General features: G+C 42.3%; 1 protein-coding gene across 20 annotated transcripts in view; it reads left to right on the forward strand.

Annotated features, from left to right (window-relative positions):
* Nucleotides 1–22,357, forward strand: part of APBB2 (amyloid beta precursor protein binding family B member 2) — a 374,271-nt gene that overhangs the window by 53,482 nt on the left and 298,432 nt on the right. For 16 of the 20 annotated variants that reach the window (XM_029235015.1, XM_029235014.1, XM_029235028.1 and 13 more), the window contains one exon: nt 19,791–19,947. The exons of the other annotated variants lie outside the window; for them this stretch is intronic. The gene's annotated coding sequence lies outside the window, so the exon portion shown is untranslated. The remainder of the gene's footprint in view (nt 1–19,790; nt 19,948–22,357) is intronic. 20 annotated transcript variants of the gene reach the window in all.

The following is a 22,357-nucleotide window of genomic DNA, read 5'->3' on the forward strand; positions in this document are numbered from 1 at the left end:
CTCAGATAGTTCTCATCTGTCCCCTTTGAATTAACATTATGGCCTTTATCACCCTTATGAGATTGTGTCTTCTCAGAGATAATATCTTGTCTTATTCGCCTTGGTATTCCATCAGCCTTGCCGTGTTGGCACTCAGTAGATAGCTGTTGAACTGGATCAACAGTTAAATGGAATTTACTCTTTTAAAACAGAGAGGAGAAGGGAAGAAGGGAGGGAGAGAGGGAAAATATGAAAATGAATATGAATGCCTGTGGGTGAGCCCAGGCATACTTCCTTTGTATAAGGTACAGTGCAGAGCACTGAGAGAGATAAAAAGAAAGCTCAGCAAAATCCAGACTCTGGGAGATGCTACAGGACAATTGACCTGGTTTCCTCAATGCAGCGCTATTTACAATAGCCAGGACATGGAAACAACCTAAATGTGCAACGATAGATGAATGGATAAAGAAGATGTGGTACATATATACAAAGGACTATTACTCAGCCATAAAAAGGAACAAAATGGTGTCATTTGCAGAGATGTGGATGGACCTAGAGTTTTTCATACAGAGTGAAGTCAGCCAGAAAGAGAAAAACAAATATCGTATATTAACACATATATGTGGAATCTAGGAAAATGGTACAGATGAACCTATTTGTAGGGCAGGAATAGAGACGGAGGCGTAAAGAATGGACATGTGGACACGGGGAAGGGGAGCGTGGGACAAACTGGGAGATTAGGTTTGACATAAACACACTACCATGTGTAAAACAGGTAGCTAGTAGGAACCTGCTGTATAGCACAGGGAGCTCAGCTCAGTGCTCTGTGACAACCTAGATGGGCGGGGGAAGGTGGGAGGGAGGTCCAAGAGGGAGGGAATATGTGTATACATATAGCTGACTCACTTCATTGTACAGCAGAAACTCACACAACATTGTAAAGCATTTTACTCCAATTAAAAAAAAAAAAAAAAAAGAGAGAGACAGAGATGAATAGGGGACCTAGAGGTTAAAAGAGACTTACGAAATATATCAACCAGTTGCAATGTATATATACACTGTTTGCATTCTGATTCAAACAGACTGTAAGAAAACATAAGACAATTGGGGAAATTTGAGCACTGATCAGATAACTGATGTTAAGAAATTACGATTAATTTTCATAGGCATGATAATGTTAGTGTGTTTATGCTTTAGAGTATCCTTATATGTAGGAGATACACACTGAAATACTTGTAGACGAAAGGATGTGATGCCTGGGATTTATCTTCAGCCAGCCTGGAGTTGGTGGGAGTGGTGGAGGGGTAGGGAATATGTGGTTTTGGAGAGCAAACTAGATTGGGTGTGAGTTGATAATTGTTGAAACTGGATCATCGGTGTTATGGGGATTCCTTCATTCTTTATACTTTTTTATGTGTGTGAAAGTTTCCACAATAAAAGGTATGAGATATAAAATAAGGGATAAGACATGACTTTTGTTTTTAAAGAATTGAAAGGACATGAAATGGGCATTTGGGAGGCTCAGGTTCTAGCCCTCGCTCGCTCTCCAAGTACCTGTGTGACTTGGAGTCACCCATTCAACGCTTCTGGGCCTCACAGACTCTCCTGAGTAAATGAGCTCACTGGGTGGTCCTCATTGCCACCGGTCGATTGCAGTGCTGCTCTTCTGAGAGAGACTTTGGGCCTGCACTCCAGGAGAAAGAGTCTGGATTCAAGGAGCCGTGTCTGTGAAGGGGGCATGATTTTATTCAAGACGTGTATTTGCCAGATCCTACTTCCAAACTCATTGCCTCCTCTTCCCCAGGGAAACTGGCAGCATTCTGTAACACACGTTGTCAGTCAGTTTGAGTTGATAGAATTTCAGGCAAAGAGCAAAGCAGCATCCTGTCGTGACCTGGGAAGTCTTATCCACAAAGTTGATGCTGTGTGTGTAGTGATTAAGAAGAGCTCAGGCTCTGGAGGCCAGGTTCCAGTCCCCGCTTAACTACAGGCTGTGTCCCCCGGACAGGTGACTTAACCTACCTTCCTTAGACGGTTGTTGTGAGGATTAAATAAGCCAGTACATGCGGAGTGCTTTGAACGGTGCCTGGCACATAATAATGGCTCAGTAAATGGCAGATATTCTCATTGGCTCCAGTAGTGCTGCTTGTATTTTGGATTTCTAATTCTTATAGGCTTGTTGAGGCTTAAGTACGTTTGTTATCCTCAGTTGCTTCCTTCTCTCCTTCTCTCTCTCGGGGTTAGAAGCACGTTGGAGAGCTCACCATAGTCAATGGGACACGAGAGTGAGAAGAGGGTAACCTGGGAAGGGAGCTAGTGACCAGAATTGCCTCTTAGAGGTTATCCTGTCTCCGCTGCCTGTCACTTGGCTGTTGATGGGCTGAGTTGCTGAAGGATTTGGCTGAGAGGGCATAGTTAGTGGATTCCACCTCTGGAATCCGGTCCCCTGGCTGCTGGTTATTTCTGTGGCTGTGTTCAGCTTCCTGAAGTCTCGTTTGTCATCCTCACTGATGACTAGGGTGCAGTCTTTCTGATCTATCTAGTATTTAAAAAAAATCATCGCCTGTGTTGAGAAGGGAAGTCTGGAATACCCTAGCATTTGTAGGGCAGGGAGATGGGAGGAAGCGTGGTGTTCTTGGGCACTCTGACTAATTGCTTAAGCAGCAGGGATTCTGTCACTTCCTTTCTAAGGCCTCGTGATCTCAGACCCTTGTCCTCCCCATCCAGGCCGGCAGCACCTGGGAGGCCCCTGCCCGTTCCTTACAGCCCGCTTGCTCCAGGCCCTGGATCAGTGCCTCACAGTTGTCTGAATTACTTCTCCATCCTTGTTTTCATCCTTTATGTTTCCCAATAAATAGCATTGTTTCTCTGGCACCCACAAAGTAGCATCCTGTGACTTTTTGGTTTCTTTGCCCTTAAGCCTGTTGCTTTCCTCCTTAATGTTATTTCTTCATTGCCTTCATTTTCTTTGGATGCGTCTATTTATTTTCTGTTCATTAAGCTGAAAATAGGTTTACAAGCTTCTCTTATTTATTCCAGGGATGAGATTCCAGTTTATAGATTATCCACATCCCTTTGCTTTTTCTGCAGCTTTGAGGCACTTTACAGCTCATGGAAATTTCCTAATAACAAGGAAAGTAATATCTCTATAAGGTTTGACAGATTACATAAAGATTTCATAGAGAAAATAACATACTAGACTTAAGAGTTGAGAAGGCTAATAAAAAGAAATGAAATTGAGTTATTTGTAGCAAGGGGGATGGACCTAGAGTCTGTCATACAGAGTGAAGTAAGTCAGAAAGAGAAGAACAAATACCGTATGCTAACACATATGTATGGAATCTAAAAAAAAAAAAAATGGTTCTGAAGAACCTAGGGGCAGGACAGGAATAAAGATGCAGATGTAGAGAATGGACTTGAGGACACGGGGAGGGGGAAAGGTAAGCTGGGACGAAGTGAGAGAGTGGCATGGACATATATACACTACCAAATGTAAAATAGATAGCTAGTGGGAAGCAGCGGCATAGCACAGGGAGATCAGCTTGGTGCTCTGTGACCACCTAGAGGGGTGGGATGGGGGGGTGGGAGGGAGACGCAAGAGGGAGGAGATATGGGGATATATGTATATGGATAGCTGATTTACTTTGTTAGAAAGCAGAAACTCACACACCATTGTAAAGCAATTATACTCCAATAAAGATGTTAAAAAAAAAAAAAAGGGTGGTGCCGAAGCCCACGTGCCTAGAGCCCGTCCTCAACAACAAGAGAAGCCACCGCAATGAGAAACACAGGCACCACGATGCCCCTGCTCGCCGCAAGTAGAGAAAGCCCACGCGCAGCAACGAAGACCCAACACAGCCAAAAATAAATAAATTTATTTTAAAAAAAAAGAGTTGAGATGGCTAGATTTTAAGCTGGTTTGAATTTACATTGACAAACTGTGGGTCTTTGGACAAGTTATTTTTACCTTTTCCTACCTCAGTTTTCTCATCTGAAAAATGGAAATCTCTAGGGGTTGGCGGGAGATGATGTGTTCTTGGTACTGATTAAATTTAATAAACATTAGCTAATATTACTGTGGATATTGTGATCTTATTGAGCTTCACAGTATAGTGGTTTTTTTTTTTTTTTTTGAGGTAGATCAGGTCATCTTCTCCATTTTTATCTATTTCCGATAATTCATCTATTCCTTTCCTTTTGCCTAGGAAAAAGAGAGAGAAGGAGGGGAGAGATTTAAGGCTAATAAATTCTATTTATAGCTGTAGCATCAAGGCTTGGTGAGTTTGAGATTTGCCCTAAAATCCTCTCCTGGAGGAAGAGGCAAAGGGTGAGTGGAGGACTCCTTTCTGTATCTTTATACTCCAGCTTATTCTTGGTTCAGTACCACCGGAGAGGACCTGGGGGTGGGGTGGGGTGTGTGTCTGGAGCTTCTCCTTCAGTCCACTTTCATTGTCCTTGATTTATTATTTATTTATTTATTTATTTATTTGCGGTACGCGGGCCTCTCACTGTTGCGACCTCTCCCGTTGCGGAGCACAGGCTCCGGACGCGCAGGCTCAGCAGCCATGGCTCACGGGCCCAGCCGCTCCGCGGCATGTGGGATCTTCCCGACCGGGGCACGAACCCGTGTCCCCTGCATCGGCAGGCGGACTCTCAACCACTGCGCCACCAGGGAAGCCCTGTCCTTGATTTAGAACCATGTCCAGGGCTCCTGAGTGCAGGTGATAGGCCAGGAGGCAGTGTGGCGCAGTGGGCAGATATGCCCACTGTACTATAGAACCTTCTCGGCTCTGCTGCTGAACCTCTCTGCTCTTCGGTTTCCTCCTTTGTACAGGAGCTGTGCCATGGGATGATCTAGAGGAGCGGGACATAGGTATGAAGGGCATGACACAATTACCCAATGTTGCTTACCCAGTGTTGGTTCCTTTTCGGGTTTAAAATGTGTTTCTGAGCCATGCAGTGGAGGGCTCCTGCTAAAGGGATTTCGGGCCGCAGCACACGGGTTGCAGAGGCATTTGGTGGGCAGTGGTAGCTTCAAAACACCCCACGCTGCCAAGAAAGGCTGGTCTGGTAGAGTTGGGACTTGCTTTCAGCCAGTGTCTGACCTTCGGGTGGGCATGAGAATGACATTGCTTTGTCAGAATACACCTTCTGGGCTCTAAACCTGACCTACTGCCCAGACATGTACCTTTTGGAAAAGGTTCCTAGGTGCTCCTGATGCCGGCCTGGCTTAGAGCCACTGCTTTAGACAAATCAGAGTGACTGTTAATCCATTCGGTTCTCACACCAGCCCTACGAGTTCCGTGCTGTCATTATGCCCCTTCTGCATGACACGTCCGAGGTCACACAGCTAGAATGGGGTGGAGCCAGGTTTTGAGCCCCAGTGACCTGGCCTTGGAGTCCGTGCCCTCGTCCCTTGTGTTTCCTCCTCTCTTAGTCAGAGATAGAATTGCCTTGGAAATGGGCTTTGGAGAGTGTAGTTCTTACTTAAGGGCTGGGGGAAATTTGGTAAGAACCAGCAGCTTCTTTTTTTTACTGACCCTGCGTTATTTCTTGGAGTATCCTGGCCTGGTTAAGATTTCAGTAAGATTCATACGTTGCAGCAGGTGTGTGTCCTGGCAGGTGGGGATGAAGGCAGTAGAGCAAATTGGCAAGCCCGCCTCGCATGTTTGCAACTTCCGCTCTCCCGCGTACTCTTCAGTAGGGGTTAGCTTGCTCCAGGGGTGAGAATTTAGGGGTCATTTCTTCAGCTTTTTTCACTATAGCCAAAATGCTAGACTGAGCGCCCTTCAAGGGTGGCTGGTCCTTTGAGACAGCCTGAGGAGAGTGGCTTTCATTTCGTCTGTACTCGGAAGAGAGCGGAGCACAGTTCCCGAGGGCCTGCCGGCTCACGGCTTTAACAAGCCTGGCGTTAGACGGTCTTGGAGGGCAGCTTTCACGCGGGAGCCGTTGCAGCCTGGGCCAGAGTGTTTGATAGTCTGGGGCATACGTGCTTTAGACCGACCTGCCCAAGAAAGTTGTGGAGCCCTCAGACAAATGCAGCAGGTGTGAAAGAACAATAAAAACAGCCACTTGCTGTGTGCTGGCCACAGTGCTAAGGTCCTTTAGGACACTAGCCCTCATCCTCATGCCATCTGGAAGGTAGATGTTATGGCCCCCTTTTTATAGAGGAGGAAATGGACTCAGCAAGTTGAATGATGAGCCAGTCTCAAGGTCACACAGAATAAGTGATGCAATCAGGATTTGAACCCATTTCTCTCAAGACTCCAAAGCCTGTGAACTTTCCTAATACTTTCCGAAAACTGTGTACTCAGCTTCACAGCAGACATTAGTTTGCAGATAAAAGTTTTCCCTTCTCTCTTCCTAATATAACGTCAGGATTTACTTTTGGATAAAGGGAATAAAATAAGCACTGCTAAATGTTATCCTGACGGGCTTCCCTGGTAGCGCAGTGGTTGAGAGTCCGCCTGCCGATGCAGGGGACACGGGTTCGTGCCCCGGTCCGGGAAGATCCCACATGCCGCGGAGCGGCTGGGCCCATGAGCCACGGCCGCTGAGCCTGCGTGTCCAGAGCCCGTGCTCCGCAACGGGAGAGGCTACAACAGTGAGAGACCCGTGTACCGCAAAAAAAACAAACAAAAAATGTTATCCTGAAATGAAAAAAGGAAAAAGGAATGAATGAGTGAATGAATGAATGAATGGATGGACGAATGAAGCTGGATTGGTGATGGATTTAGAGAGCACAGGGAGATTCAGTGTGCTCAGGAGCTCTGGTGATTTCCTTCAGAACAATGTCTTTTGGGGATTTCTATCCCTCTTTTGTTAAAATGATACAGGATCTGGACCATGAAGGAGCAGTTTGTATTTTTAGCTACATTTAATTCCTGAATTGTTTACTCTTGAATTTTCCCCCTCAATTAACTGTATTCCTATTCCTCCCCTTTTCTTTTCTCCCACTTGTCCTTTCTAGTAGGTTTTGCTTGCCAGTATTACTTGGTTTCAGGTGGATAAAGTATGTAATTTTAATAGTTGAGATTTCTTTGAAAAAGCCTGAGAAGGATTAATAAAGCCATATCTATCAATGTATGAGCTGTGAAAATATAGGATGAGCTTTCCAACAAATGTTATTATTATAATAATACTTATGGTTCCATTTCCATGTCAGCCATTACAGATGCCCTGAGGAAACAAACATGGGGAAAATTAGATGTGATCATATTAATTATGATTTCACTTCTGTGGTTAAATAGATTTCCAGCTAGAGCTGGAGTTGCTTCTTAATTAAACAAATATTTCTTGAGGGCCTGAAATCTGCCGCACCGTGTACTAGTTTGTGATTTCACCTGTTCTTTGGGTAGCAGCACCATTTATGCTTTGAGTTGGTTTTTTAAATTCTTAGCAGCCGCTCTCAACATAATTTATTAGGCCAGAGTTTAGGAATGTTGTTCCGTGAAAGCCCCTTTCCCACATGCTTGAAGGGTAATACGAATTACGAGTTTCAAATACGAATCCTGGACTTAGGGTTTAGAATTTAGAAACTTTCATTAGATTTTTATTGAAACATGAGCTGTTTCATATACTGTGGATATCCTTAAATTATTATTAGCAAAATATCAAATTACTTGACTTTAAAAAAAATTTAATGATGACCAGAGGCATCAATTTGGAGTCCTAGTTCAAACTACTTAGGATTTAAAATGAATCGGATGACTCACAGACTTGGATTGGGTGGCACGACTGGGTAGAGCCGGGTTCTGGTCTCTGCCCATCAGCTGTGTGACCCTGGGTAAGCCTTTCAACATTCTGGGCTCTGGTGTGCTCCTCTGTTGAGTAAGGGATTGGATGGATATGCTGTGACCTCCCTGCTGGTTCCTACTGGGTCAGACTCTGTGGGAAGAGAAATACAAGATGTTGACACATGGGCCAGTGTGTTGGAGAGAGAGTTTTTTTCTTGGTAGGGGGACTTTTTTTTTTTAATTATTATTTTTTTAAAAAAGTAAATTTATTTAATTATTGCTGCACTGGGTCCTCGTTGCTGTGCGTGGGCTTTCTCTAGTTGCAGCGAGCGGGGGCTACTCCTTCGTTGTGGTGCGTGGGCTTCTCATTGCGGTGGCTTCTCTTGTTGTGGAGCACGGGCTCTAGGCACGCGGCCTTCAGTAGCTGTGGCATGTGGGCTCAGTATTTGTGGCTCATGGGCTCTAGAGTACAGCCTCAGTAGTTGTGGCGCACGGGCTTAGTTGCTCTGCGGCACGTGGGATCTTCCTGGACCAGGGTTTGAACTCATGTCCCCTGCACCGGCAGGTGGATTCTTAACCACTGCACCACCAGGGAAGCCCTGTAGGGGAACGTTTAAAATGAACTATCTAGAGGTTGAAAGAACTACATTCCATCAATCCATAAAGAATAAGAATACAGAAGTTAAAAAGAAATGATTGGGAGTTTCTTGTGCTCATTCAGAACAACAATGCTGTACTCACCCCAATTCCCAGTTATTGAAACCCAACCGGGAAAGGGACTTCCTTAGGCAAGGACTAGCCTTTGTTTGACACATTGCATTTGCTCTACGGTTGCTAGGTAGGTTTGTGCCATTTTATACATTCTAGTAGGAATGGGTGGTGGTTGGAGCTGGGCTGAGCAGTGCGTCTATATATTAGAAGCATATTTCTTATCTATTAGAAACTGCCACTGTTGGAGGAAAGAAAGTGTGCTGCCTTAAAAGATTCATCAGTATTGAGCTGATTCAAACAGTTGGAGACTTAGGGGAGAAATTGGAGCTTAGAAAATGATTTCTTGCTGGTGCTGTTGTATTCCATTTCTCTCTGTTCATTTATGGAGAGAATGATGAATGTATCAAAGGGGCGGCGAAGTATATAAAGACCAGTGTTCCTTAAATCTCAGTAATTTATGGACCTCTTTATTTAAAAGAAAAATTTCTCAAAAATTCCCAGTACTAACATAAATATTTTTATTATGAAGTAGCTTAAATATGCCTGAACATAAAACTAGGTATAAGCTCCTTATGCTTCCAGCTCTTATATGACTATAAAACAACGACAAATTTATAGAGTAAATTCAAGCAAAACCAATAACATTCAAATTAACATCAATTTATCACGACAGATAATCTTCTGGGCTAAAATTAAACCTCTCCTTGGAGATGTGATCGTGGTTCTGACAGCCAAAGTCCCAGTTCATTTCTCCTTCTATTTCCCTATATTCAAACCTTCCTTCATATAAAGCACCTTCATTTGGCCAGAACGTATGATTTTGGTTTTAATTTAGCTTCATTTATTTTTCTTCCTTGTCCTTGATGATTAAATCCATACTACTAGGTGCCATGATGATTAGAAACAGAAAAGCAAACCCACTTTTGATCAAGCCAGAAGTTGGGACTTGGTGCCTCGTTGCATTGGGGTGGGTAGTGGAGGAAAGAGTAGGGTCATTGGTACTTGCTTTACTGGGTTTCAGATTTGGGTGAGAGTGAATGGTGTCATTCAGTAAAATGTGGAAACAAAGGAGAAAAAGTAGGTTTTGAGAGAAGATGATTAGTTTGAGATGCAGGTTTCTAGCAGTGTGGTGGACTGGATACTCAAACACACTTCCTCACTAAAGCATTGTAATCTGGATAAAACATTTTTTAATGCACTTTTGGGATCACAGGAACTAAGACATCTCCAAAGTGTCAACCATGAATTAGTAAGGTAAAACCCAAGCTGGGAGCTTTCTGTGTAAACAAACGCAGAAGACGGGTTGCCTTCACCAGTGTGGTTGGAAACTAAGCCTTGGGTGAGTGGCAATGTTAGAAGAGCCTGCGTTCCATTAGGACCTGTAAAAGAAGCTAAAGTAGCCCGGATAGCGCCCATTGGCTTTTGGCAGAAGCTAATGCAAATCCTTTCTGGAGGAAGGCATGCCTACTTTAGACCTTAGGATTCTCCTAAGATCAACCAAATAAGAGTTGAGGATCAAAGATTTCTAACCCTACTAGAAAACGAGCCACCAGGAGTGAGGATCATCAGAAACAAACAAAGAACAATAGGCTTAACCCTGAGGACTTTAGATATTAAAATTATCTGATACAGAATATAAAATAACCATTTTGAAATGCTTTAAGAAATAAAATATATAATCACAAATAAGTGCAGAGAGCATGAGATAAAAATTGACCAGGCTTGGAGAAAGGCGGTGGGGGAAGGATAAATTGGGAGTATGGGATGCACATTACCATTTATAAAATGGATAAACAACAAGGATTTACTGGATAGCACAGGGAAATATATTCAATGTCTCGTAGTAAACAATAATGGAAAAGAAGTGAAAAAAAGAATATAGACATATACATATATATGTATAACTGAATCACCTTGCTGTATACCTGAAATTAACACAACATTGTAAATCAACTATACTTCAATCAAAAAAAAAAAAATGGAGACTTCCCTGGTGGTCCAGTGGCTAAGACTCCGCATTCCCAATGCAGGGGGCCTAGGTTCCATCCCTGGTCAGGGAACTAGATCCCACATGCCACAACTAAAGTTCCCACATGCTGCAGTGAAGATCCTGTGTGCTGCAACTAAGACCCAGTGCAGCCAAATAAATAAATAAACATTTTTAAAAAATGACCAGGCATATTATTCAGCCATAAAAAAGAAGGAAATTCTGCCACTTGTGACAACATGGATGGACCTTGAAGGCATTGTGCTAAGTGAAGTAAGTCAAACACTGTATGATCTCACTGATATGTGGAATCTAAAAAAAACCCAGACTCATAGAAACAGAACAGATTAATTGTTGCCAGAGGTGGGGGATGGAGGAAATGGATGAAGGTAGTCAAGATACAAACTTCCAGTTACAAGAAAAATAAGTTCTGGGGAGATAATGTACAGCATGGTGACTATAATTAATAAAACTGTATTGTATATTTGAAAGTTGCTAAGAGAGTAGATAGTCAAAGTTCTCATCATAAGGAAAGAACTGTAACTATGTGAGGTAATTGATGTTAATTAAACTTACTGTGGTAATCATTTTGCAATATATACATAGATCAGATTATGTTGTACACTTTAATACAATGTTGTATGTCAATTATATCTCAATAAAGGGTGTGTGTGTACAAGGGCAACATAAATCTAGGTGTTTGGTTGTTACTGGAAAAAAATTAACCAGGCAGATTAGGGGAAAAAAGCAAGAACAAAACCTAAGGGAAAAAATTATAACTGTTGACATAAAAACTCAATAAATTAGATTGGCAACAGCTAAAGAAGCAATTCATGACCTAGGAAAAAAGATTTGAAGAAAATAACCAGAATGTAACATAGAAATAAAAAGAAAAACATGAAGGTGTGTTTGAAGACTATAAAGCCTATGATGAGATCTATTCAGAGTCCCAGAAAGATGATAGAGGAAATAGAGGGAAGTAATATTTGAGAATCTAGTGTACAAATAATTTCCAGAGAGAGTTCATAAAGAACATAAATGACCGGTGTTCCTTAAATCTTAGTAATTTATGGACAAGATAAGGGGGGGAAGCACAGCATATACCAATAGGATAAACAAAGAGAAATCCACATCTAGACATAGGAAAACTTAAATACACCAAAATAAGAAAGATGATTTTAAGCATACCCAGAAAAGAAAGATAGATTGTTAATCAAGGAAATAATAGACTGACAGCTGACTTCTCAGCAATAATGGAAGCTGGAAAAATATTTTCAAAATGCTAAAAGAAAATACTATTGGTTGTATATCAGCAAAACTGTCATTCAAGAAAAAGGCAAAATATGCTTTCCAAAAAAATTAAACCTTACCACAGCCGACCTTTACTAAGAAACTTCGTAAAGGATGTGTGCTTCATGGAGAAGAAAGTGATTCCAGAAGGAAAGTCTGAAATGCGAAAAGGAATGATAAAGAAATTGGTAAACTTGTAGATAAATCTCATTAAAATTAAATTTAGTTCCTCAGTCATATTAGCCAAATTTCAAGGCACATGTGGATAGTGACTACTATATTGAACAACACAAATATGGCACATTTCCATCATCGAAGAAAGTTCTGTTGGATAGCTCTGTTGTAGAATAATGGAAGGGAAATACACTAAGATAATCTCTGCGGTTCACTGATTTAAGTTGCCACTGTTGATAAGAGCCACCATTATACTATGTATATAAGATTTTAAGAAAAACATTGCCAAAAATGTTTAAGATGCCGTTTTTGTAAGGCACATCTCCATATTACCTGTGTGAAAATGGAAGAAATGTACCTCTTAGAATGGATGCAATATGGAGTTAGAGCATGAATGAACCAGGAATTGAGATCCAAGTAGGTTGGACATAGAATAGTCAAGAGAGAGAAAGCATGGGGTGTACTTGGCATAGAGCGTGTCTCAATAAATGTTTGATGAATGAATGGGTGATGTATCGGATGGGCGTCTTCAGACTTTCCTGGTAGCTGGACTTGGCATCGTGGTCGAAGTCACCCAGAAAGTTTGTATGAAGTGTGAGGAGAGTCAGGATGAAGCCTTGGTGAACATCATTGATATTCTAGTGGTCATATAGAAAGGAGCCTACGAAGGAGCCCGAGAAAGAACTTTCAGAGAGGTGGGGAAGAACCAGAGAGAACTCAGGCCACCTGAGAACAAAGGGTAAGGAGGTGAGATGCTGCAAGGGCTCTGTTAAGATAAGACATGTGTATTCCTGAATAAGCATCAGCCTGCCCTATGTGATAGGAGAAGCACTGAGAATCACAAAGGCATCAGTGATTATTTCTGCCAGAGCATCCGAGAAGCTTCATGAAGGAGGTCATGTTTGGGCTGGGCCTCAAAGGACGAGTAATTGGCACATCAGAGTAGTAGGCTGAGACGGTCTAGGCAGGTGGAGTAATACTAACAACAGCGTGAAATTGTGAGAAATTGTGAAGCCCTTGGCAGTAACTCCTAATGAGGCCGACTTCACTGTGTCCAGCTTTTTTCTAGGTAAAGGGCTAATGTTGGTGAAGGAGCATGTGTTCCCTAAGATCAGAAGCATACTTCTACTGATCTTAGGTTGGAATAGAAGGCAGTTAAAATAACTGCCTACCTGACCAGACACCTCCCTAATGCTCTGAGTAGACCACACTTTATCTATGATTTTTCCAACATTATCTCAGGTTATACAGTTTATTACTACTGAATTTTGGGATTTAAGGTCTGTATTAATGCCTATGGTATATTATTAAGACGATTAATCATATGGCATCCTTAGACTACAGAGTGGGAAACAGATTTAGCTTGCTACAGTTCACCAGGTCAGAGTGCTAAGAAAATATGCAGCAGATAAGACTTGGGCAAAAATCCCAGATTCTTGATTTAAAAGCTGTGTAACATCAGTCAAGTTATTTGACCGCTTCATGCTTCAAGTTTCCCCATTTAAAAATAGGCATCATAATAGTTCCTACTTCAGGATGGATGTGACGATTAATAGAAGGAACTTAGCAAAACAGTTATTCATTATGATAATAAAAACATTCCAGTACTTTTTTCAATAAGGAGATACACTGTATCAGTGGTTCCCAGCTGTGGGAATGATGTGCACCCGCATCATTTGGGGCCAGTTAGAGAAATAAAGATTCGTGAACACTACCCCAGACCTAGTACATCAGAGAACCTGGGCTTTGGACTTTGGATTTTTTGGTAGGAACTCCAGGTTTAGGAACCCTTGCTCTTGGGCTGAGTAGCATTTTGGTCATTTTTTTACCTGCATATTTACATTCTTCTTTGCTCTACAGTATTTTGAACATTGGCTCTTGGTATGTGTTGAGTATGTGAGCTTTCAGGTTTTTAATCCAAGAGATCATTGTGTGACTCTTCACTCCTGTACCTTTCTTTCTCTTTCTCCTCCTTTCCTCATCTACCTCCCCATCATCCCATATTGAATTTTTAGACAGTTGGGTTGACTTATCTCCTGGACAGCCTAGTTCTCAGCACCTCCCCCCCCCAATCTCTTTTAAATAGATTTTATTTTTTTATTTTTATTTTTTTGTGTGTGGTACGCGGGCCTCTCACTGTTGTTGTGGCCTCTCCCGTTGCGCAGCACAGGCTCCGGACGCGCAGGCTCAGTGGCCATGGCTCACGGGCCCAGCCGCTCCGTGGCATGTGGGATCTTCCCGGACCGGGGCACGAACCCGTGTCCCCTGCATCGGCAGGCGGACTCTCAACCACTGCGCCACCAGGGAAGCCCTAAATAGATTTTTAAAAGAAACTTTGTGAAGGCAGACATTTGGCATGTTAAAATTGAACTTCAGGTTACACTAAAATTAATAATTCAACTTTTTTTATCCTTTGAAAAAAATGACTACAGGAAATGCTTCTAAAATAACTTATATTCCCCCTGTTAAAACTGAGGTTGTGTTTGGATAGATTCCAGCATTTGTTCTTTTTCCTTGGGAGGGGGGTAAGATGTGGGAGTGTTCTCCATGCCAAAATACACAAATTTAATCCCTCAGACCTAAGAGTGCCTTTCATATGATGGCAGTCATTTGGTATATTGTAAAATGTAGCCTGGGAGATTTAAGAAATAAAGTATTTACTGTATTTAGATCAATTAGAATATTTCTTTTAACTTTTGTGTGTGGATATTTTGGTGAAAAAAAAAAAAGCATTGTATTGCAGCAGAAGTAGCCTTGCTAGTTAAATCTGTTTAGTTCATATATTTTGCATTTCATTTGGATGAGGAAATGTCAGCTTCATTAGGGCAGAAATTTTGTTCAATGCTAACCCCCCAGCGCCTAGAATAGCGCTTGGCACATAGTGAGTGTTTAATAAAACTGTACAAAGTGAATGAGGTAATAATTAACCAACCCAAACTAAAAACCACATCTACCACTTCTCACTGAGAAATTTCCTCAAGGGCTTGTGAAGGTAACAATACCTGAACTTTGTCTGGTATTCAGATTAGAGGCTGTCTGCATGTTCCCATGGCCCCCTGTGCCTCTCACAAATCACACTGAGTACCTTCACTTAGGTCCTTGCGGGAAGGGACTGGGTCTCATGTTCATGGTTGTATCCACAGTGCTGTATCAGGCAGCTTTGTAGTTTCTTAAGTAAATATTTATTGAATGAGTACATAAAGCTTAAAAAATTGCTGTAATGCCTTTATATTTGGTTTCATTGGTTGACAATCCCATGAAGCTGGCTGTTTTACAAATGATGGAACTAAGGTTAAAGAGTGTAAATTAGTTATTCCAGAAAGCCTTGGGTCATAAGTAGCAGAGCTGGGACCACAACCTCTATGTCTGCTGATTTCTTTGTCCCTTGTTCTTTCCGGAACAGCCTTTAAAACATTAGAAAGCATAAATTCCTTCCCCACCTCCCCCAACTGTTGAAACCCCCTTTACGTGAGAGCATGACACGGGACATTACTAGGTGAAACCTTTTCCATATTGTCGTCATGTCTCCACAAACTTTGTTGGGTGGCAGTTTTGCTTACTTATAATAGATTCTTTTCAGTTTCTGGTGATGGGTAATTTAAAACAAACCCAGCCCTGTCCCAAACACTTTAAGACGTGAAATTATCAGTACTTTCAATCTAAGATTTTAAAATCAAATTTCCAGTGCCATGAGAGGAATGTTCTCTGACATATTCTTGCCTGATCATTTTGAGAGAGAAATTTCAGAGGTATTGAATTGGCTTGGCTGATATTTCTAGAATCAGGCTCAAGAAGGAGAAACTTTCCCTTTGACGTTAAAATAGGAAAAAAAAAATGCTGGCCATCCGTTTAAGATTCTCGGATGGTGGCAGTGTCTGGGGGTTCGTTTTGCCAAAGGCATTCACTGAAGCTAAAGAACGAAAACAACACACAGCCAAGGTTCCAAGTAAGAAAGGATTTCAAAATCAATGCATCTGATCCAATTCTAATTTGTTTAGTCTCTATTGAGAAAGATAATTTGTTGACTTCAGCAAGATTATGGCCAAATTGATTGGCAGGTCAGAGTTTATTCTACCAGACTGCTAAATTTAAACTTCCTGCCATTACCTTACAAATGACTTTAAAGAGTTCCTTGAACAATACTCACCACCAAGCTTTGATTTCACTGTGAAATAGCAACAAGAATCTGATTCCTTTTGCCATCTGTGGACATTAACCTTTAGCATCCGATCTGAGGCACGGAAAAGAATGAATAAACTGTCGATATTGTCTTTCCTTCAGGATCCAGCCGTGGAAAGAGATGGTGGGGACTTTAGGAGCAGTTTGGGGTGGAAAAAATTCGTGTTTTCTTTTTCGAGGGTGCCTGACTCCTGAGATGAGGCGGTACGGAGCCATTGTATTGGTCCTGGCACTCACAAAGGGAGCTCACGTCATCCCTGGATGTGGCTTTTTTATTAGTGGCTTCACAGTTCCTGCCTTTGTGGCCTTGCTGCACAGTAGGCAAGGGGTGACGGAGGGAACTCAGTGAAGGCTTTTCAGGGAGTGTTTCTGAGTTTGTCACTGCCATCTGTCCTCTCGTCTCCCTTGCTTGTCAGGCTGTTCACATTTTGTGGGACTTGTAGGTTTCTGACTGGTGTGGCATGGACGCTGTAGGTAAATGCTGAGAAAGAAGTGGACGTGAGCAGTGTTCCTGTACATCACTTAGAGAAAGAGAGAAAAGTCCTGCTCATCCCCGAGCTTGTAGCAGGCGTTAAGATAAGAAGCATTAGGATTATTTTATTTTAGTTTTTAGTGACTCTCTTCTTTTCTTTTCCTTTCTTTCCTTTTTTCTTTTCTTTTTCCTCCCTCCCTCCCTCCCTTTCTTTTTTTTCTTTTAACAATATTTTATAAAACTGTTAGTTCCAGGTACACAACATAGTGATTCACTGTTTCTGTACTTTACAAAATGATCCCCACTCTGTTTCTTACTTTTTGAAATCAGTAATATCTCTCCCCTAAAACTTGAGTTGTTTTGGAAGGAAGAGGCTCAGACTTGATGCCTGGTCATTTAGTAGATCATTTACTTCCAACATTGGGGCGAGCATGCATCCCTCCTCTCTCTTACAGGTGGCTCACAGGTGCCAGTGTCATTTTCTCTTGTTGAAAACCTCTTGTCCTGCTTTGAGCAGTGGGACTGTGCTGTCATCAGCAGGGCAAGTACTAGGACCAAAAAGCTTTCAGCGTGACAGGCGGTTTCTGTTCAAGACACCTGCTGCCCAAGCACACTGCAACCATTGTTTCTCCGATGGAACGGGTTCTGGGCAGAGCCTCGTCTATCTTAGGCAGCCTTTGAGTCTCTGGTTATTTTCCTGCATGCATTTCATTTTTGATGGAATAAATTTCTGTCTCGTTCTACTGGTTTTGCTGATTATGAATTTAACATGTGCTGGTGGTTCATACGAACTTGTATTTCGAGGAGTGCATGCTGAGATGCTGTAGTGGCGGAAAGAGCACTTGGTCACAGTGGAGCCAGGCGATCTGGACTCTCATCCCTGCCCCACCAGCTGTGTGGCCTTGGGAGAGACATTTGACCTCTCTGGGTGACAGTGTCCTCATTTGTAAACTGAGGAGGTTGGCTTCTTAGAATGATGGACTGCCAAGTACCCTAGTGTTAAGATTCTACCATTGTGTTTTGTGTTTTCTGAGGTGCTAGGAGTATCAGAAATGGAGTGTGGCAGTGTTCACTAAGGGCTCTGCCCCTGTGAAATCATAAGTAACACCAGGAGGCCCTCTTTTTTTTTTTTTTTTTTTTTGTGGTACGCGGGCCTCTCACTGTTGTGGCCTCTCCCGTTGCGGAGCACAGGCTCCGGACGCACAGGCTCAGCGGCCATGGCTCACGGGCCTAGCCGGACCGGGGCACGAACCCGTGTCCCCTGCATCGGCAGGCGGACTCTCAACCACTGCGCCACCAGGGAAGCCCTGGGAGGCACTCTTTTTAATTAAGTGACAGTTGTATGGCATGGCTAGTGATAGAGAAGTTTGGACGCATTAGTTAAGGGAGAGGAATAACTCTGGGTCTTCTTGTTTCTTTGTGACAAGTTTGCAAAATAACAAGATTTCTTGTTTCTGGAAAAGTAGTCGTTCAGCCCTGGGGGTGTTATTGGACACTCGGGTTTTGAACTTATAAATGAAGAATTACAGAGTTCAGATAAATGAAGACTTTTAAATTTTAGCTCTTACTGTTCAGATAAGAGGAAACCCACAGATCAGGCTAATAAAGTATATCGATTTCCCATTTCTGATTTGCATTCCCATACTGTTTAATAAGAAAAACCTTGGGGCTTCCCTGGTGGCGCAGTGGTTGAGAGTCCGCCTGCTGGTGCAGGGGACACGGGTTCGTGCCCCGGTCCGGGAAGATCCCACATGCCGCGGAGCAGCTGGGCCCGTGAGCCATGGCCGCTGAGCCTGCGCATCCGGAGCCTGTGCTCCGCAACGGGAGAGGCCACAACAGTGAGAGGCCCGCGAACCGCAAAAAATAAAAAAAAGTAAGAAAAACCTTATTTAAAAATATTCTAATCCTACAAGCAATATGTATTAATTGTAGAAAACTTGGAAAATACTGAGATGTAAACACAAATATTTCTAATTCCGTGACCAAGAAATAGCTATTATTGTTCATAATTTGGAGTCTTCAGATTGTATACATTCAGTTTGTAGAACAAAACTGGGATTATACCACAGGTACATAACTTGATATCTTGCTTTTTTCCTGCCGTGTTCCTTTCAAAATGATTTTTGTGACAGAGGTTCAAATGAAGGTGGAGATTAATGTAATATTATGCTTGGCACACCTGTGACGGGGTCTGCTTTGACTTAACAGAAATAGAATTGTGGACCTAGTATCTGAAAATAACATATGTCTCATTCCCTCTTGAACAGGCTTTCAATATGTGGTATATATTGATGTCATGACTATTGCTATAATTAACAAAGACTTCTTAAGCTATTCTTAATTGTTCACTAATTGCTTTTATAGGGCTCCCTCATTTGAGTTTTCTGTTTCTAAATCGCTAGCTGCAGTATCCGTGAACTTAAGTTATTTTAACAGTTTTTCTGAATGCCTTGATTCTTCAAGCTGAAGCATAGTAGCTGGTGTGGGCCAGGCCACAGGTTTGGCATGAAGTAGTATAGTTAAGTGATTCCTTTTGCCTGAATATATTATACATTTGATAATATTTATGATTCACTTGGATATTGCTTTTCATATATCATTTTCCTCTATTAGGAAATGAAAGATGATTAGTTTCCCCTTTGGATTATTTAGCCTATAAAATTTTCTGTTACACCGTTCACTTTGCCTTGAAAATACATTCTAAATCCTGAACCACGTTGGAATTTTTTATGACCTTTCGCTTATGTGTCTTTTGGTAGTGCCCTTTGAAGTCCTGAAATGTTTTTGTATTTGACTGAGATTAAATCTGGGTTTCATTTTACTTTTTTAAACATATTGAGCAAGTTAATTTTCTGTTCGGGTTCCTAAGGGGAATGATTCCAGCCCTCTGTGTCCCAAGAATCCAGACTGAGCCTTGCCAGAACATTCCTGTGGTTTTCCACAGGGCAGATGAGTGTGTTCATGAAATTTTAGTTGTAGCTCGTGTTTTCTGTGGTTAATTAAAACATCTGGCTTTTAAATTTTCCGCAAACAGAGCATAAGTGTTTGGCCAGACCTTTTCAGTAATGATTAAATACTTCAGTCCTCCCCTCAGAATAGCCCAAACTTGTCTTTAGGACACCTTATAAGCTGTCGTCTCTGTTCATTAATGATCTTAAACGTTTGGAAGATGCTGGGGATTAGCTTGCCAAACATACACTCCTGAGAGAGAGCGTTTGTGACTGTGAATCCCTCTAATGGCTTCCGGCCTTCGCCCCTCCAGGTCGGAGCTGCCGTGGGGTGAGCAGCTGCTGTCCGTAGCCAAGCATGCTGTGGTCGGCTCTGCCCAGCCGTGGAACAGAAACCTTTGCTGGATGGAAAATCCATAAAAGAAAGCTCCTGTGAAAGCCTGAGACAGACGATAACTTAAGCAAAATCAGGTTGGTATAAGATAAGAGAGGCTGGGTAAAATGGACTGGGCCAGATGGGGAAGGTGGTGTTCATTCCACGGAGTGTTTTTGAGACAGTCCCAAATAAACATTCCCAGTTATTTGAGAGATGCCTAGCATTGTACAGATGGCAGGTATAGCCTGACAGACTTCTGTGTACGGTGTATTGTGTGGTCTTCCTTTCTTTCCCTTCCTTGTTCCTCTCCTCTGTCCCATCCTCTCTCTCAGAAAATAGAGGAGGATCTTAAGCTTAAGCAAACGTGTAAGAAGCCACAGCCAGAGGTCACCCGTGATCACTCCATGATCTTGGCTTTATTTTGGAGAGACAGCCGTGTCCTCGAGAAAGCCTGGACTTGTACTTTCAGAGACTTGCCCTCATTTGTGTTTCCACGCTAAGAAGGGTAGATTGTGAAGACTTGCCAGATTTTTGAGGGGGAGGGGTTCTTCTGTGTGTGTGCTCCTTCGGTTTGCTTGGCAAGTTTTTACTTACTTTTATCTCCCCTCAAACGAAAGCTAGCAACGCATTCATTTTCAGCAGTGTGTGCACTTGCCATTAAGATACATAGGATGGAGGAGAAGAAATGTCCTGAAAATAATTGGAATGTGACTAAATGCCACATAGCCTCACTGTGGACCAGGAGAAGGAGACTGCATAAACAACCTCACATGTGGCAGTAAGGTGGGAAAGAATTCATTCTGAGAAAGAATATCATACAGGGACAGGCACTGCAAACACTTTCTGTTGAATATTCGGTGGTTAACTCAGCATTACACGTAATAAGCAGTGGAAAATACTCAGCAAAAGGGAGGGAGTCGGCGGTCCTAAGAGCCTGTGAAGTAGTGAAGTCTCTTGGCTTTGCCCACCCAGCATCCCTTTCCTCCTCCTTTCAATAAATCACCCGGATTTCCCCTGGGCTGTCAGTCACCCTTGCTTTGTTCTCAGCCCATATAGTTAGAGGAGGTGACTCCACTGCCTCTTTCATGGGCATGTGACATCAGCTTGGCTAGTCAGGGTCACAAGGGTCCGTTATGGAGTTACGAAACCATTGCAAAAAGGCTTTTTCCTTTCTGTGGGTTTGTTAAGCCGGAGCTACTAGTGACCCTCTTTTCTACCACGTAGGGAAAACCTTTCTGAGAATGAAGTCAACACAGAGGAAATCAGAGCAGGGAGATGGAGGAAAAGGAATGGGGATGAGGGGGACACATGCACACATACACCCACCCTACACCCACAACTTATGGCCCTGGATTCAGCAGCCCCTAAAGCCAGCAACTCCAGTTTCACTCTCCAGGCAGGTTAGCTATTTAGTTTGAATTAGGTGTCCATCGCTTACATCTGAAAACATCCTTCCAGGTAGGAGGTCTTAGCATGAAATGACTGTGGCATAGTCCCTGTCCTTGGGCTTTGCAGTGCTAAGCCAGATCAGTATTAGGTTAGCTGACCCACAGTGTGAAAAATGTATCACTAGAGGTAAGAACTACTTTCTGTGGGAGTAGAAGAGATGGGGAATTAGGAATTCTGCTGGCTTGGGGAGAGACCAGCACAGAGAGCTGTTATTTAACAAAGGAGAAACAGGAACATTTTTAGAACTGTATGTAATTCAATTACTTGCCTTTTGAGTCTGAAAGAAAGGGAGGCTTTCCAGAGCGTATAGTTAATTGCAGATGAGGAAGATAATTTCAGAGCTTCGCCAGCAGTAGAGTCTCGGTATTTACTGTACACACAATTGTTTCGGGAGCAGCCAAATGAGAGGTTATCAGAAAGTTGTCCAGAGTTTATTTGAACACCACAGGGGAACAGCTGCTCTTCTCAACAAAACGTCAGTTGGCTTTCTGGTGTCAGCAGAATTCCGAGTGCTTCATGAACTTTAAAGATTTGTTTCTTCTTCTCCATGTTAGGCTTTATGATTATTATTTTATTTTTTATAATTGACCTTGTTTGACTTTTAAAAAATTAATAGTCTTTATTTTGGGGAAGCAGTTTTAGGTTACAGAAAAATTGAGCAGAAAGTAGAGTTTCCATACCCATAGCCCTGAGTTTTCTCATAATATTATTAACGTCTTGCATTAGTGTGATGTATTTGTTAGTTGATTAGCCAATATTGATTTATTATTATTAACTAAAGTCCGTAGTCTACATTGGAGTTGACTGTGTTGTGCGCTGTGGGCTTTGACAACCTGTCTTTTGAACCAGCCTTTCGATAGGGATCGTGTTGAATCTCCAGGTCAATTTGAGAAATATTGCTGTCTTACCAATGTTAAGAATTCTGATCCGTGAACATGGGGTGTGTTTCCATTGATTTAGGTCTTTTAAAATTTCTTTCAACTGTGTTTTCGTTTTTTTTTTTTAAACATCTTTATTGGAGTATAATTGCTTTAACAATGGTGTGTTAGTTTCTGC

This window comes from Monodon monoceros, unplaced genomic scaffold (assembly GCF_005190385.1).
Source record: "Monodon monoceros isolate NGI ecotype Baffin Bay Population unplaced genomic scaffold, NGI_Narwhal_1 Super_Scaffold_20, whole genome shotgun sequence".
NCBI classification, from domain to species: domain Eukaryota; kingdom Metazoa; phylum Chordata; class Mammalia; order Artiodactyla; family Monodontidae; genus Monodon; species Monodon monoceros.